The sequence below is a fragment of the Balaenoptera ricei genome, chromosome 6 (genome assembly GCF_028023285.1).
Source record: "Balaenoptera ricei isolate mBalRic1 chromosome 6, mBalRic1.hap2, whole genome shotgun sequence".
Lineage (NCBI taxonomy): Eukaryota > Metazoa > Chordata > Mammalia > Artiodactyla > Balaenopteridae > Balaenoptera > Balaenoptera ricei.
Window position 1 is genome coordinate 68,934,159 of NC_082644.1, and position 18,907 is coordinate 68,953,065.

Sequence of the window (18,907 nt, forward strand, 5' to 3'; positions counted from 1 at the left end):
TCTCCAAAGCAGAACTTCTACAGCCTATATTTGTGCAAGATTTATTAGAGTAAGAAAAAGATATGTTAGAATATCTATTTATAGTTTTTATTAAAAATGGGAAATATAGCAAAGATATAATTACTTATATATCACATGTATAAATGAGGCATACTGAAGGAAGAGGGGTTAATGGTAGCCCCCTCGCTTTTGAAAAATGTTTTATTTATTTATTTTTATTTAATTTTTCTTGAAGTATAGTTGATGTGCAATATTATGCTATTTTCAGGTGACTTGAAATTTAAGTACATTACAAAATGATCACCATAATAAGTCTAGTAGCCATCTGTCACCATACAAAGTTATTATCATATTATACACTATACTCGCTAAGCTGTATGTTACATCCCCAATGCCTTATTTATTTTGTAACTGGAAGTTTGCCCCTCTTAATCTCCTTCACCTATTTCATCCATCTACCCACCCCCCCTTTTGCAACCACCATTTTTTCTCTGTATCTATGAGTCTGTTTCTGTTTTGTTTTGTTTGCTTGTTTGCTTTGTGTTTTAGATTGATTTTATTCATTCATTCATGTATTCAGGCCGTGCAATGCACATGCGAGATCTTAGTTCCCTGATCAGGGACCAGGGATTGAACCCATGCCCCATGTAGTGGAAACACAAAGTTCCACTTAGCATAATACCCTATAGATAGATCCATGTTGTTGCAAATGTCAAGATTTCATTCGTTTTATGGCTAATATACCATTTTATAAATAGATAGATAGATAGATAGATAGATAGATAGATAGATAGATACACACACATATACATATATACACACCACATCTTTATCCACTCATTTATCAATGGACACTTAGGTTGCTTCCATATCTTGGCTACTGTAAATAATGCTGCAGTTAGCATAGGAGTTTTTGTTTTCTTCATATGAATGCCCAGAAGTAGAGGAACCTCCATACTATTTCCCATTGTGGCTGCACCAGTTTACATTCCCACCAACAGTGCACCACCATTCCTTTTCTCTACAGCCTCACCAACATTTGTTATTTGTTGTCTTTTTGATGATAGCCATTCTAACAGGCGTGAGGTGATATCTCATTGTGGTTTTGATTTGAATTTCCCTGATAATTAGTGATGTTGAGCATCCTTTCATGTTATTGGCCATCTGTATGCTTTCTTTAGAAAAATGTCTATTCAGATCCTCTGCTGATTTTTTTAATTGGATTTTTTTTTTTTGATATTGAGCTGTATGACTTCTTTATATATTTTAGATATTAACTTTTTATGGGATATATCATTTGAAAATATCTTCTCTCATTTAGTAGGTTGCCTTTTCATTTTGTTGATGGTTTCCTTTATTGTGCAAAACCTTTTTTGTTTGATATAGTCCCATTTGTTTAATTTTGCTTTTGTTGCTCTTGCCTGAAGAGGCAGATCCAAAAAAATGTTACAAAGACTGATGTCAAAGAGTTTACTGCCTGTATTTTCTTCTAGGAGTTTTATGGTTTCAGGTCTTACATTTAAATCTTTAATCCATTTTGAGCTTATTATTGTATATGGTGTGGGAAAATAGTCCAGTTTGATTCTTCTGCATGGTGCTGTCCAGTTTTTCGCAACACCATTTATTGAACAGACTATTCCTTCCTTATTGTGTATTCTTGGTTGCTCTTGTCAAGGATTAGGTGACCATATAAGCATGGATTTATTTCTGGGCTCTGTTCCATTGATCTATGTGTCTGTTTTTGTGCCAGTACCATACTATTTTGATTACTATAGATTTATAGTATAGATTTGAATCAGGGAGAATGATACCTCCAGCTTTGTTTTCTTTCTCAAGATTACTTTGGCTATTCGTGTTCTTTTGTGGTTCCATACAAAATTTAAGAATATTTGTTCCATTCCTATGAAAAATGGCATTGGTATTTTGATAGGGATTGCATTGAATCTATAGATTGCTTTGGGTGGTATGGACATTATAACAGTGTTAATTCTTCCATTTGGTTAGATGGTATATCCTTCCATTTCTTTGTGTCTTCTTTAGTTTCTCTCATCAGTGCCTTATAGATTCCAGAGTATAGGTCTTTCACCATCTTGGTTAAGTTTATTTTTAGAAATTTTATTCTTTTTGATGCAACTGTAAGTGGGATTGTTTTCTTTCTTTTTCTGATAGATTATTGTTGATATATAGAAATGCAACAGATTTCTGTATATTAATTTTATATCCTGCAACTTTACTGAATACATCTATTAGTTCCAATAGTGTATTGATGGAGTCTTTTGGGTTTTCTAGTTAAGTTTCTATATATAGTATCCATGGGAGGAGGCAAGCCCAGGATCTTCCTACTCCACCACCTTGTCCCCCTCTCACTGCCCCCTCACTTATTTTTTGCATTTTCTGCTTCCAGTAAGGTGGATTAATAGATTATGTAGTCTAGATTTAATTAAACTAACTTCATGATATGGAAAAGCAGCTTAAAATTTTTCTAACATATAGCCTACGGATTGAAGATAGCACTAATATTGCAAGGAGAATCAAGATGACAGAATGAGCACTCCTCTAATTCTTTGACAGTCACATAGAAAATGTCTGTTTAGACAGTCACTGTCTAAATGATAAGAAGTTAGCTTCACAAGTTCTACATACTGAGAATATTTTTGACATACAGATTTATGTCCATTATCTTCAGTGATGAACCTCTCACCTAAGTACATTTTATGACATTAGATTAAATAATGAAGTTGCATCAATTAACAGGACATTTCATTATTTGATCTTTAGCTCTTTATAATTCCTACTTTTCTATATGTTTTGTAGAGTGTATACTTCTTAACATGTATGTAATTTGTAAGTAATTTTTTTAAGTAAGAGAGGAAAATGATTTAAAAAGTTTGCAAACTACTGAACTAATATGCTGCTTAATTACCATGCTATCACTTTCTATGAAGAAGGTGCTATTTACATACAATAAAATCCATTTAAGTGTACCGCTTGAGACTTCCCTGGTGGTCCAGTGGTTAAGACTTCACCTTCCAATGCAGAGGGTGCAGATTCGATCCCTGGTCAGGGAGCAGATCCCACATGCCTCATGGCCAAAAAACCAAAACATAAAGCGGAAGCAACATTGTAACAAATTTAATAAAGACTTTAAAAGTGGTCCACATCAAAAAAATCTTTAAAAAAAAAAAAAGTGTACCGTTTAATGAGTTTTGGCAAATGTGTATACTTGTATAAACACCATCACAATCAAAATATTGAACATTTTCATCACCCCAAATAATTTCTTCATGCCTCTTTGCTCTCAGTTCCTCCCCTCCCCCATTTCCAGCTCCAGGGAAATACTGATTTGCTATCATTTAGTTTGTTGTGTCTTTTCTAGAGTTTCAAATAAATAAAATCATGCAACATATAGTCTTTTGTGTTGGGCTTCTTTTACTCAACATAGTGATTTGGAGGTTCATCCATGATTTTATGTCTCTCAGTGGTTCATTCCTTTTCATTTGTGAATAACATTCCATTTTAACGATATATCAGAGTTTATTTATCCACTCACCTATTGTTGAACATTTGGCTTGTTTTCAGTTTTGAACATTCATATGTTAAGTCTTTGTGTGAACATATGTTTTTATTTTTCTTACATAAATACCTAGGGGTGGACTTGCTGGGTCATATGATATGTGCTCGTTTAACCTTGTAGCAGCTGCCATACTACTTTCCAAAGTGGTTATATCATTTTATATTCCTACCAGCACTGTATGAGAGTTCTATTTGCTTGGCATCCTTACCGAACTTGGAATTATAAGTGGCTTTCATTTTAACCATGCTAGTGATTTATGTAGTGGTATTTCATTGTAGTTTTAGTTTGCATTTCTCTGATAACTAATGATGTTAAGCATCTTTTGTGCTTATTGGCCAACAGTATATATCTTAATAATTTAGTAACACTGATAGTTTAATTTTCTTCCGTTTATACTTTTACTTAAATCAGTAATTTGTGTCTATTTAAATAGATTCTTAAAATACACTTATATGAGTTCAAGTAATATTTTTTTTTTTTTTTTTTTTTAGTTGAACACCTGGTTTTATTTATTTATTTATTTATTTATTTATTTATTTTTGGCTGTGTTGGGTCTTCGGTTCGTGCGAGGGCTTTCTCCAGTTGCGGCAAGCGGGGGCCACTCTTCATCGCGGTGCGGGGACCGCTCTTCATCGCGGTGCGCGGGCCTTTCACTATCGCGGCCCCTCCCGTTGCGGGGCACAGGCTCCAGACGCGCAGGCTCAGCAGTTGTGGCTCACGGGCCCAGCCACTCCGTGGCATGTGGGATCTTCCCAGACCAGGGCTCGAACCCGTGTCCCCTGCATTAGCAGGCAGATTCTCAACCACTGCGCCACCAGGGAAGCCCCAAGTAATATTTTTAAATTTTATGTTAAAACCAAGGAGAATAAGAAAAGAGAAAATTTTTAAATGATAAATTAATTTAGGTCAGGTTTATGTTTTCAGTAAGAAATAAATAAAATTATACAATAAAAAGACAGGAGATCTTTTATTTAATTTAATTTTATTTATTAATTTTTTTAACATCTTTATTGGAGTATAATTGCTTTACAATGTTGTGTTAGTTTCTGCTGTGTAACAAAGTGAATCAGCTGTACGTATACATATATCCCCATACCCCCTCCATCTTGCATCTCCCTCCCACCCTCCCTATGCCACCCCTCTAGGTGGGAGATCAGGGGGCTGATCTCCCCGTGCTATGCGGCTGCTTCCCACTAGCTATCTGTTTTACATTTGGCAGTGTATATATGTCAATGCCACTCTCTCACTCTGTCCCAGCTTACCCTTCCTCCTCCCCGTGTCCTCAAGTCCATTCTCTACATCTGCGTCTTTATTCCTGTCCTGCCCCTAGGTTCTTCAGAACCACTTTTTTTTTTAAGATTCCATATATATGTGTTAGCATAAGGTATCTGTTTTTCTCTTTCTGACTTACTTCACTCTGTATGACAGACACTAGGTCCTTCCACCTCACTACAAATAACTTAATTCTGTTTCTTTTTATGGCTGAGTAATATTCCATTGTATATATGAGCCACATCTTCTTTATACATTCATCCGATGATGGACACTTAGGTTGCTTCCACGTCCTGGCTATTGTAAATAGTTCTGCAATGAACATTGTGGTAAATGTCTCTTTTTGAATTATGGTTTTCTCAGGGTTTATGCCCAGCAGTGGGATTGCTGGGTCGTATGGTAGTTCTATTTTTAGTTTTTTAAGGAACCTCCATACTGTTCTCCATAGTGGCTGTATCAATTTACATTCCCACCAACAGTGCAAGAGGGTTCCCTTTTCTCCACACCCTCTCCAGCATTTATTGTTTCTAGATTTTTTGATGATGGCCATTTTGATTGGTGTGAGGTGATACCTCATTGTAGTTTTGATTTGCATTTCTTTAATGATGAGTGATGTTGAGCATCCTTTCATGTGTTTGTTGGCAATCTGTATATCTTCTTTGGAGAAATGTCTATTTAGATCTTCTGCCTATTTTTGGATTGGGTTGTTTGTTTGTTTTTTGATATTGAGCTGCACGAGCTGCTTGTATATTTTGGAGATTAATCCTTTGTCAGTTGCTTCGTTTGCAAATATTTTCTCCTATTCTGAGGATTGTCTTTTTGTCTTGTTTATGGTTTCCTTTGCTGTGCAAAAGCTTTTAAGTTTCATTAGGTCCCATTTGTTTATTTTTGTTTTTGTTTCCGTTTCTCAAAAATATGGGACGCTTCACGAATTTGCGTGTCATCCTTGTGCAGGGGCCATGCTAATCTTCTCCATATCATTCCAATTTTTAGTATATGTGCTGCCAAAGCGAGCACTTATTTAATTTTAGATATCATCTTGTCAGCTTGTATTAAGAAACATTAAGAAACATGAGAACCTATGAGTAAATGGTGTGCTAATTCTAATAAGTACGGTGTGGCTGCAGTGTGCTATGGACACAGCTAGACAAGATCAGTGAGCTACTGCGTGGTGAGGTCTTACTCACTGGGACTCAGAATCAAGGTAGAACGGCAGTCATGTGCAGTTCATCCTGACACAGGATTGACCATGAGAGTGTACTAATGTTACTCTGCGAGCACAGAAGAAACTGCCTTTCAATCTGACTGGGATTTAATGGCATTCAAAATGGAGGTGACAGTTTTGAAGAAAGATTAATAGTAATCTTAAATTTGCAGAACTTTCTATTTGGCCATAAGATTTCTTAACATTTAGGTAATATTTTAGTGACTCTCTGTAGAGAGCATGAATAAGTATTAGTCACTGAAGCTCATTGCTTGGATCATAGAGATTAATGGTTATAATACACATACTGCAAATATTGTGGATAATATATATGGGATAAATAAGTTTTTTGTTTTAATTTTGTTCATGAACCTTGTATCATGACCATGATAAATTACATAATTGTTGTTAATGCTAATTCAAAGGCTGTGGAGCTGAAAGAGATCTTAAATGTCATATAGTCCCATGGTAACCTGTATTTTTAAAAAATTTAATTCATGATAAAATAAATGTAACATAAAATTTACCATCATAACCATCTTAAGGGTACAGTTCAATCATGTTAAGTAGATTCACATTGTTGTGCAACCAGCCTCAAGAACTCTTTTCATCTTGCAAAACTGAAACTCTATACCCATTAAACAACAACTCCTCATTTCCCCTGGTAACCTCTGTTCTACTTTCTGTCTCTGTGAATTTACTACTCTAGGCACCTCATGTAAGTAGAATCATATACTATTTGCCTTTTTGTGGTGGTTGGCTTATTTCACTTAGCATAATGTCCTCAAGGTTCATCTATGATGTAGCATGTGTCAGAATTCCTTCCTTTTTAAGGTTAATATTCCATTGTATGTATACACATTTTGTGGATCCATTCATCTGTTGAGACACTTGAGTTGCTTCCAGCTTTTGCCTGTTGTGAATAGTGCTGCTGTGAACGTGAGGATACAAGTGTTTCTCTGAGACCCTGCTTTCAATTCCTTTTGGGTATATACCCAGGAATGAAATTGCTGGGTCATATAGTATATTCTATTTTTAACTTTTTTGAGGAACTGCCATACTCTTTTCCACACCGGCTGCACCATTTTACATTCCTACCAACAGTACACAAAGGTTCCAATTTCTCCACATCCTCATCAACACTTGTCATCTTTTTCTTTTCAATAGTAGCCATTCTAATAAGTGGAAGGTGGTACCTGTAGTTTTAAAAGTCCGTTTCCTTTCTGTTTCTTTCTCTCCTCCTAGCCTTTCTCCTCCCCCTCCCTCTCCTTCTTTCCTCTTCACCTACTCCTCCCTCTCTTTCTCTCTCCTGTCTCCTCCTGATCTTCCCAGAACTGCTTTGAAGGAATGGGATTAAGAAACCTACGGCTTCACCTTTGCTCACTCCTTTTGTTACTGAAGTGGCGAGGAGAACAGAAAAGAGAAAACGTGGACCTATTTGACATTTTTATTTTAAGGTTGAGGAAACTGAGGTCCAGAAAAATGAAGTGACTTGGCCACAGCCACACAAAACATTAAGACTAGAATTCCTAACTCTCTGTTTAATAGTTTCTGAAACTATATAGAGGTCAAAGAAATCTTAAGAGATCTTTATTAATTTTTTTCGGAGTAAGACTGTGAATTAGCTTTCTCAGGTTTATCTATTCTGTAGTGTAATATTTTCTAAAGTGTGGAATGTATATTCCATTGGGATGTGAAGTGATTTTAAATGGTCCAAGATGGACTTCAGGTGGTTATGGGAAAGAGATTTAAGAAAACATTGAATCACAGAGTGAGGAAATTACTCCTCCTTCCATTCTCTGTCACTTGAAGTAATAAACATGGTCAGTTTGGTGCAGCATATCTGTAATACCTCACAAATATTTGCTAATCTTCCCCCACTCCCATGTACACACTTTAAAAAAAAAAGCAGGATTCAGACTCAGAGATAATAGGCAGCAATAGCTGGCTAGTATTAAATAACTGTTTTGATATCATTTATTTTTAGTGTATTGTAATAATGAAAGTTGGAAGGTATTAGTTTTCTAGTTCTTGTGTTATAAAAGTTTTTCAAGAAATTTTATAGTTGGGGAATTTGAAGAAACTGTTAAGTATATGAAAAGACAGGTGGTACAATGAAGTGGCACGTATGTTGTCTTAGTGTAGGTAGTTAAAAAGCAAACTTGGATATGAAGATTTCAGTGCAAGTAGTTTATTCGGGGGATGATCCCAGGAAATGCCAATAGGTTATTGGGAAAGTGAGACAGGGAAGGGATTTTATCTAACAGAGATCATATTATTATACAAGTTACAACTGTGGCTAATCGGAGATGGATCACATTGGGGCAGTCTGGGAGCCAGTGTTATGCCACATCTCAGAGTTATTTCACCTGAGGGCAAAGGAAGCCTAGGGTATTTATATAGACTCCTGTCAGTCATTGGCCACTCACAGGTGGGGGTTAATTTCCTGACATTTCTGGCTGAAATGCAGGTGGGCAAAGAGGGTGCTAAGGGTCTGATAAACCTCTCAGATGCTGTAGTGTAAAGCTACACCAGTGTATGTTGAAGTGGTAAGGGTGAGTGTGTATGGCCATGGATTTTATAGCCATCTTTATAATTAGGCTCTAAAGTCTTGAAACTGAAAAGGAAACTTTTCTTGGTATTAAACATAGCCCTTCTAGTTGCTACTTACGTTTACCTTCTTAGATCCTTTTCTCAATGGGCAGAGTACTGAAGGTCTGTTTGTATAGTATTACTTTATCTAGTTGAATAAAGACTGTTATTAATTCCACCCCAGTAGTCTGTTCCCTACTAACCCACATTATTTTAGGCTTTCTTTGTTAAGTCATTTCCCAGTCATTTAGTAATTTATATTACTTGTTCCTGGACTTTCTCCAGCTTCTCTTCATCTTACTTAAGTTGATGAGCCTATTTTCCATAACTGCTTTTTCAAGATAATACGTTTATCGAAGTCTTATATAATTTACATTTCTGGCCACATGTAAAACTTCATAGTTTATTAATAATTCATCATCATTTGAATGGTAATTTAAATTTTAGTTATACAGATTACTGAAATTATCCCCAAAGCCATAACATATCTATATCAATTATTTGATAGTTATTATAATGTATTTTGGAGCCATGTAAGTGGAAACACTGATTTAATCCTAAGTACTTTGTGCTAATATAAAGTTAAAATTAAACAATAGGAATTAACTGTGCTGCGAAAGAAATTGAATTGATTACATTATTTTGTAAGTATCTAAATTCATTTGCTTTATCTTCTTAACTCCATTGGCAGAAGAAGAAAAGTACTGTACTGCTGGCATTTTAAATAGAAACATCTGAAAAATGAAAGCCACTGTAGATTGTAAATAGGCAACTCTGATGTTTAGAGAACTAACCCTTGATGATAGCAACTAACAATGTCCCACTTCAGTGATATATATACAATAGCAAATAAATTGAATGACTTTACTTCTGATCAGTTTTTCCCTTAAGCAGAGTGAAATAATTCAGTAGTTATTTTGCTTCATTTAAAAAAGGATTTATTTTATGTTAATACACAATAATTTGAAGAATCTTTGTTTAATTATGTTCTTGGTCATCATTCCCACAGATGTTTTATGATGCTGTGGTGGCCACATATCATTATGAAAACTTAATAAACTACTGCTTCATTTTTATGGGGGAAACACCTACTCCTCCCCCTAAATTACACACACACACACACACACACACACACACACACACACAGACAGAGGCATCTGTTCTCAGTTTGGAATTAATTACATTCTGTAATTGTGTTTTCATTATAGTCAAGAAATATTTTACATACATTTATTTTTTTGCCATTTAGTTTTTGGTGAGCTGCAATTTATGTACAGTGAAATACACGGATCTTAGGTGACACTATTCAGTGTGCTGTGAGAAGTGATTTTATCCCTATACCCATACTTTGTTCAGGATATGGGATATTTTTGTCATGCCAGAAAGTTTTCTGTGCCTCTTCCCAGTCCATCTCTGCCCTCCTCTCCCCTCAGATCAATCCAATTGTGTCTTAGGCACTTCTCATTTATAGATTATATATTATTAAGTTTTGTTTCATTTTTAAAAAGCCATGTACCTCACAGAAGAATTTGAAGTTAAAGAGTTAACAATTTATTGAATACTGTTTTGAACTATTGATTAGGTAAGGACTGAATATTGATGTTATGATTCTATAAAGCTCCAAGATAGATCACATGCTAGTCCCCAAAACAAGCCTCAGTAAATATAAGAAAATTGAAATCATATCAAGCATCTTTTCTGACCACAATGCTGTGGGACTAGAAATCAACTACAAGAGAAAAACTGCAAAAAAACACAAACAGGTGGAGGCTAAACAGTATGTACTGAACAACCAATGGATCACTGAAGAAATCAAAGAGGAAATTAAAAAATACCTGGAAACAATGAAAATGAAAACACAATGATCCAAAACCTATGGGATGCACCAAAACAGTACTAAGAGCAGTACTATCATTTATAGCGATACAAGCTTACCTCAAGAAACAAGAAAAATCTCAAGTAAATAACCTAACCTTACACCTAAAGAAGCTAGAAAAATAAGAACAAACAAAACCCAAAGTTAGTAGAAAGGAAAGAAACCATGATCAAAGCAGAATTAAATGAAACAGAGACTAAAAATCAATAGAAAAGATCAATGAAACTAAGACCTGGTTCTTTAAAAAGATACACAAAAGTGATTAACCTTTAGCTAGACTTATTAAGAAAAAAAGAATTATTTAACATAGTTTTGGAAGTTTTAGCCACAGCAATCAGAAAAGAAAAAGAAATAAAAGGAATCCAAATTGGAAAAGAAGAAGTAAAGCTGTCACTGTTTGCAAATGACATGATACTATACATAGAGAATCCTAAAGATGCTACCAGAAAACTACTAGAGCTAAACCATGAATTTGGTAAAGTAGCAGGATACAAAATTAATGCACAGAAATCTCTTGCATACCTATATACTAATGATGAAAAATCTGAAAGAGAAATTAAGGAAACACTCCCATTTACCATTGCAACAAAAAGAATAAAATACCTAGGAATAAACCTACCTAAGGAGACAAAAGACCTGTATGCAGAAAACCATAAGACACTGATGAAAGAAATTAAAGATGATACAAACAGACGGAGAGATATACCATGTTCTTGGATTGGAAGAATCAACATTGTAAAAATGACTCTACTACCCAAAGCAATCTACAGATTCAATGCAATCCCTATCAAACTACCAAAGGCATTTTTCACAGAACTAGAACAAAAAGTTTCGCAACTTGTGTGGAAACATAAAAGACCATGAATAGCCAAAGCACTCTTGAGAAAGAAAAACAGAACTGGAGGAATCAGGCTCCCTGACTTCAGACTATACTACAAGGCTACAGTAATCAAGGTAGTATTGTACTGGCACAAAAACAGAAATATAGATCAATGGAACAGGATAGAAAGCCCAGAGATAAACCCATGCACATATGTTCACCTTATCTTTGATAAAGGAGGCATGAGTGTACAATGGAGAAAAGACAGCCTCTTCAATAAGTGGTACTGGGAAAAGTGGACAGCTACATGTTAAAGAATGAAATTAGAACACTCCCTAATACCATACACAAAAATAAACTCAAAATGGATTAAAGACCTAAATGTAAGGCCAGACACTATAAAACTCTTAGAGGAAAACACAGGCAGAACACTCTATGACATAAATCACAGCAAGATCCTTTTTGACCCACCTCCTAGAGAAATGGAAATAAAAACAAAAATAAACAAATGGGACCTAATGAAACTTAAAAACTTTTGCACAGCAAAGGAAACCACAAACAAGACCAGAAGACAACCATCAGAATGGGAGAAAATATTTGCAAATGAAGCAACTGACAGAGGATTCATCTCCAAAATATACAAGCAGCTCATGCCGCTCAATGTCAAAAAAACAAACAACCCAATCCAAAAATGGGCAGAAGACCTAAATAGACATTTCTCCAAAGAAGATATACAGATTGCCAACAAACACATGAAAGGATGCTCAACATCACTCATCATTAGAGAAATGCAAATCAAAACTACAGTGAGGTATCATCTCACACCAATCAGAATGGCCATCATCAAACAATCTAGAAACAATAAATGCTGGAGAGCGTGTGGAGAAAAGGGATCCCTCTTGCACTGTTGGTGGGGATGTAAATTGATACAGCCACTATGGAGAACAGTATGGAGGTTCCTCAAAAAACTAAAAATAGAACTACCATACGACCCAGCAATCCCACTGCTGGGTATATACCCTGAGAAAACCATAATTCAAAAAGAGTCATGTACCACAATGTTCATTGCAGCACTATTTACAATAGCCAGGACGTGGAAGAAACCTAAGTGTCCATTGACAGCTGAATGAATAAAGAAGATCTGACACATATATACAATGGAATATTCCTCAGCCATAAAAAGAAACGAAATTGAGTTATTTTTAGTGAGGTGGATGGATCTAGAGTCTGTCATACAGAGTGAAGTAAGTCAGAAAGGGAAAAACAAATACCATATGCTAACACATATATATGGAATCTTTAAAAAAAAAAAAAAGAAGGTTCTGAAGAACCTAGGGGCAGGACAGGAATAAAGACACAGAGGTAGAGAATGGACTTGAGGACACGGGGAGGAGGCAGGGTGAGCTGGGCTGAAGTGAGGGAGTGGCATGGACATATATACACTACCAAATGTAAAATAGATAGCTAGTGGGAAGCTGCCACATAGCACAGGGAGATCAGCTCGGTGCTTTGTGATCCCCCGGAGGGGTGGCATAGAGAGGGTGGGAGGGAGACGCAAGAGGGAGGAGGTATGGGGATATATGAATATGTATAGCTGATTCACTTTGTTATAAAGCAGAAACTAACACACCATTGTAAAGCAATTATACTCCAATAAAAATGTTAAAAAAAAAAAAGAAAAAAAGAGAGCGCCCAAGTCAATAAAATCGGAAGTGAAAAAGGACAAGTTACAACTGATACCACATAAATACGAAGGATCATAAGAGACTGCCACTAAAAATTATATGCCTATAAATTGGGCAACCTAGAAGAAATGGACAGATTTCTAGAAACATACAACCTTCCAAGACTGAACCAGGAAGAAAGAGAAAATATGAACAGACCAATTACCAGTAATGGAAAAATATGTAGAGTAATTTTTAATACTCGTACTTTTTGACTTTATAAATATGTTATAATTTGGATTAATATGGAACTGAGCCCTATATATAGTTTACATGTACTCATTTGATAACTTTCTGGAGATCATTTAAAATGTTTTTGACTATTTCAAGTGCCCTAACTGGCCATGTATAAAAATAAAAAAATTTTTTTTTACATTAAAAAAAATAAAATTTGTCTGTAAACTTAATTGGTCATTGATTCAGCCCCAAATTAGTCATCAACCATTTTTTTGACCCATATCTTTAGTCATTTATCTTTGGCTTCAAAACAATTTTACTTTTGCTAATGTAAAAGTATTCTTCACCTAAATAGTTATCTAATGTAATATGTTGACAGTGCTTACAAGGCCCCATCTTTTTACTTCTTTGGAAGCAGGCTTTCATGGTAGAATGTTTTTTCCTACCATTCCAATGAATTTTATTCTTTAAAATAGCATATGGGTGGAGCTATTAAATGAGAAAGTCATGAAGTAAAGAAAAATAAAATGCATTTATTTAGGAATAGTATGAGAACTGAACTTTCTTACTCCCTTTGCTATCACCTTCTTCTTTTTGCTGTTTTTCTCCCCTAATGTACCATTTGCCTGTGTGGTTTTTTTTTTTCTTGTTGTTCTTTGGCAACTCAGAGCTATTTGTTGAATTTCAGTTTGTGCTAGCCTCCTTTCCTTCATCAAATCCTCATTGAGGGTTTACTATGTTCCAGGCATTGTGATAGAGGATAAAGAAGAAACAGATATTGTTCCTGCCTTCATGGGGCTTGCATACAAAACACAATTCTCTCTCTCTCCTCTACATCAGAACTAGCCTTGTTTTTGTGGGGAAGTTACTTGTACTAAGATGTAAATGGTGGCAAAATATGAAATTTAAATTATCAACTACAGTGCTTAGGAATGGGCAAAGCATTAGCTCAAAGGAATCATTCTCCCTTGTGAGGTTCCATGCAAATCATCAGGCAAATGATAAGTAGAGTTTAGATGTGCTTTCCCAACAACTGTTAAATTGACTGCAATATGTGCGACCAACATGCAGGGACAACTTGGTGGTTAGATCAATAATACCTTTTGTTTACTGAGTGAAAAACCATGGAGACATCAAAGAAAATCAATTAAGGAAATAAGATCCCTGTCCATTGTCCTGATAAGACCATTTGTTAAAACTTCAAGAAGGATAATGGTTCCTTAGTCTATCACTACAATTCTCTTATTTGTATTTCATAGAAATTGGCATTTTGAGGAGAGCAGTATTGGAGAAGTCAATAATTTTAAAAATCATTTTTGACTAAGAAACAACTTTAAAATTTATTTTAGACAATGGATGAATTTTCTTTTTAATTAACTCTCATAACATTGTTTTAATAGTTCTAACAAGTAGCTAACAATTATTCCATGTTATAGTATTTTCTTTAAATTCTTTCTACTCCATTTTTACTTCCCTCTAATTTGTTTTCAGATTCTAAAACTTAATATGTTTCTCTCAATTCTCAAAAATAAAATTGTGATCTTTCATATTCACTAAACTTTTTTCTTTTTTTATTTATTCCATTGTTTTAAAAATTTTACCCAAGAACTATATGCAACACATTTTGTTAAAAAGGATTGAAATAGTATAGAAGCATGCAGACAGAATAAGTGAAGCTTATCTTATTGTCAGTCTTGTCATTGAGTACCATTATAATTTTCTTTCAACATATCTTCTGAAAAATTATATAATTCAGCCATATACCAGTTCAAAATTCTCTAAGCATAGCACAGGGAGATCAGCTCAGTGCTCTGTGATGACCTACAGGGGTCAGATAGGGAGGGTGGGAGGGAGACTCAAGAGGGAGGGGATATGGAGGTATGTATGCATATGGCTGATTCACTTTGGTGTACAACAGAAACTAACACAGTATTGTGAAGCAATTATACTCCAATAAATATCTATTAAAAAAAATTCTCTAAGCTGATATCAGAGCATGAATAATTCAGTATTTCTTAAGAGTATGAAGTTTTAGAAATTTAACATACTATGTAATAAATTGCATTTTCACTTAAAGGCAAAGGTAAATAGTGCAATAATTTATACTAGTGGATTGGCAGTGTTGATTAATTACTATTTTACTAAAATATTGTATTCGCCTTTAAACATTGTAGTCACTATAGATAATTACTGAAAGAAACTTCGTTATTGTATATATCCTGGCCTCTTGTGAAATAGATTTTGGATTCTAGGGTTTGATAACAGTGTTCTCCTAATTTTCATTAGGCAATTTACCCAATGACTTTTGAGGTTCTTTTTTGTCCTTTGATATTTTTGTTTTTGATTTACTGTGTACCTTAAATATTCAAACTTTTACAAGAAGAATTAGCCTTTTATTTCCCCAAAGTCTTAAAATTTAGCAGGAAATTAAAGATTTTGGTTGGCGTATATGTCTTAATTAGGGACTATTAATGCGAATACAGTTGAGGAAGGGGGATGTGGTTCTGAGTGTATTTTCTTTTCCCTGGGAATCCTGAAAACCCATGGAGGGGGAAAGTGGTAATAACAATTGCTTTGGAGTCTATCTGGATTAGTTTCCTATTGCTGTGTAACAAATTACAACAAATTTAGTGGCATAAAACAATACCCATTTATTATCTCATAATTTCTATAAATCAGAAGTCTGAGTGGACTCAACTGGGTTCTCTGTTCTAGGTCTGAGAAGACTGAAATTAAGGTGTCTGTCACACTGGGCTTTTATGTAGTGGTCCTGGGGAAGAATTCACTTTCAAGCTCTTTCAGGTTGTTGGGGAGAATTCATTTCCTTCCTTTCAGTTACAGAGGACTGAGGTCTCTGTGTTCTTGCTGGCTGTCAGCTGGGGTGTGCTCTCTGCTCCTAGAGGCTGCCCACATCACTTCTCACGTGGCCTCTCTTTCTGCAAACGTGCATGTTGAAGCGTTCTCTGCTTTAACTCTCTGACCTCCTCTTCTGCCACCAGCCAGAGAAGTACTCCAATTTGAAAGGCTTATGAGGATGGGTCAGTCCCAATTTTAAGCTCAATCGTGCCATGTAACACAATCACGGATGAGATTTCTCATCACTTTCGTAGGTTACAGGGATGCAGGTTTGGAATCGGAGAGATTTTTAGAATTCTGCCTACGATATCACTTCAAAAAATAGCATCAGTCTTCATAATAGGTCACTCATAACCAGTGAGCTAGGGGGAAGCATATAACTCACATATGAAAGGCCATTAAGGAGGCCTAAATTTTAAAATGAGATTTTTGCTGCAAAGGATATATGGTGAGATTACTGTGTTTGGGCAGTCTGGATGGGCAGACTCAGTGTTATACAGAATTCATTTCTCTCCCAAACAAATGCATAATTTCAATATAATCCAATCAAAACATCAAACAGGGTTTTCTTAAAAGTTGAAAAGCTAATTCTAAATTTCATGGAAGAGAATATAGAAAAGAAGAGCTGTGAAGGACTTGTTCTACCAATCTTATAAAAATACTACAAAGCTATAGTAATAAAAACTGAATGGTAACAGACCAGGAGTAAATAAACAGATCCATGTATAAATGAGAACTTAGTTCATGATAAATATACCCTTTCAAATTAAAAAAAAGATAATGCAGTAAATGGTATTGAGAAAAATTGATTATCTGTTTAGAAAAAAATAAAGGTATACCTTTATCTTAATACCCAAAATAGATTATAGAACTAATCAGTTTTAAAACTGCAAAACCAATAGAAACAAAATCGGGAGAATATTCTTTCATAATCTTAAAAAGGGGAAGATCATCTTACGTAGAATATAAAACATCACAAGGCTTATAGGAAAGGCGTTGATATATTTGGCCAAGTAATAGTTAATAAACACCATAAACAGAGTTAAAGGAAAAATATATATTAAATACATCGGAGTAAAAATTTCGTCATGTTTAACAATATCCTGTAAATCATTAAGGGAAGACAAGCAATGCAATAGATAAATGGACATAGGATATGAATAGGCTATTCACACAACATGAGAAACCAATGGCCAGTAAACATATGGAGAGGATCAACTCTATAGAATGTTTGATTAAAAACTAGATGTATTCCTTCTTTATAGCACTTTTTTTATAATAGAAAAAAACTAGCCTGAATATTCATAAATAGTGGAATGGTTAAGTAAGTTTTATCTATACTATAGCATACTATGAAACCAATAAAAATAGTTGTACATGCATGTACACACAGACACACATACATACACACTTGAAAAGAGCTCCAAGATGTATTGTTAAGTGAAGAAAAGTAAGTAGCAGGAAAACACATTATCTGTCACCTGGTTCATATATGTACTATTGAACAAAAAGGTATTTTATCAGATACATAAAATGTTCAGCTGTGTATTTTCCTTTATATTTAGGTTGGGCCCTGTGGCATATTCTGGATAGTAGTTTGTGAGTGTATTATTTGTGAGTCAAGGCGTTTAGGAGCTATGATGCCACCTCTACAATCTTTAGCTCCTCTAAGGCTACATCAGGATGACACAGCTACAAAGTGGTAGAGCCTTGTTAATCAGAGTCTCTAAAGTGACCATGTGGATCAGGACCTCCTGTGTACCCTCCATTAGATGAGTAACTTAGGAGTTAAAGCACTGAGATTTGGGGGCTGTCTGTTGTTGCAGTTAGTGCTAACTCTTCTGCTCCTGGCTAGTACAGAGACAAAAATGCACATGAAGGTGAATTTATTGGTAGGACATTGGAGGACTGCATGCTGTCCTACGGTTGGTTAATCAGGTTGGTTAGTCATTATGTCCAGGAACAGGAATAGCCGGAAGTGAGTGTGAGCATAAAGCAGGAGGCAATCACATTTTACTCTGATTATTTCTTTTTGTTTGAATCTTATGCAACTGTATTTATGTATAAATTTTATTATGAAAATATTAGGATAAGTAAAATAAAATATAGCTAAAAAGTAGGTGATATGCCAAGTTTGCTTCAAAATTAACTTGACCCTTGCTATGGTAGTATTACGGCTACTACTCATTTTGTTTAGGAGTTTAGGTAACTAATAAGTTGATACAATGAAGAAGCTAATTGTTTTAATTTATGTATGAAATAAGTTTTCTAAAGTGGAAAGTCTTTTGGTGAGACTCTCATTATTAAAGAGTATGATTTATAGCATATGATGTGTAGTATAGTATTTTTAATTTTCAGTCCTTTGCAGACTGCTTAATGATTTTGCTTTTTCCGAAGTCCACTATATAGTTATTTTTTACTTACTAGTTTTCTGTAAAATTACTTAAATGAATTCATTTAATAAGGAGAACCTTATATTTCTACCAGAAATGAAAAACTAGTATCCCTTGACATAATTGGAAGATAAACATAAAATTGAATACAGTAAAAATGAAATAATATTACATGATTTGGCTAACTGCTTTTGCTTGACAACACCCAACACTGGGGCCTACTTTCCTTTAAAAAGTGAGATTGTTAGCCTCAGAGGTGGTAAAGACTGAGACCTTCTCCTTGACATATCAGAATGCTTTAAAAATAATTGAAAATGGAACAAATTCTTAGGATATGGTTCATAGTTATTTACTGTCTTGCCTATGTATCACCAATGTCATTAATCCCACATTTGGGGAAACACTGGTATTGTAGAAAG

General features: G+C 34.9%; 1 protein-coding gene and 1 non-coding gene across 11 annotated transcripts in view; one reads left to right on the forward strand and one right to left on the reverse strand.

Annotated features, from left to right (window-relative positions):
• RFX3 (regulatory factor X3) overlaps positions 1-18,907 on the forward strand; it is a 295,722-nt gene that overhangs the window by 144,076 nt on the left and 132,739 nt on the right. The gene's annotated exons all lie outside the window — the stretch shown is intronic.
• On the reverse strand, positions 5,756-5,863 carry LOC132368321 (U6 spliceosomal RNA). The gene has a single exon (XR_009504058.1). It is a non-coding gene; the product is annotated as a U6 spliceosomal RNA (small nuclear RNA).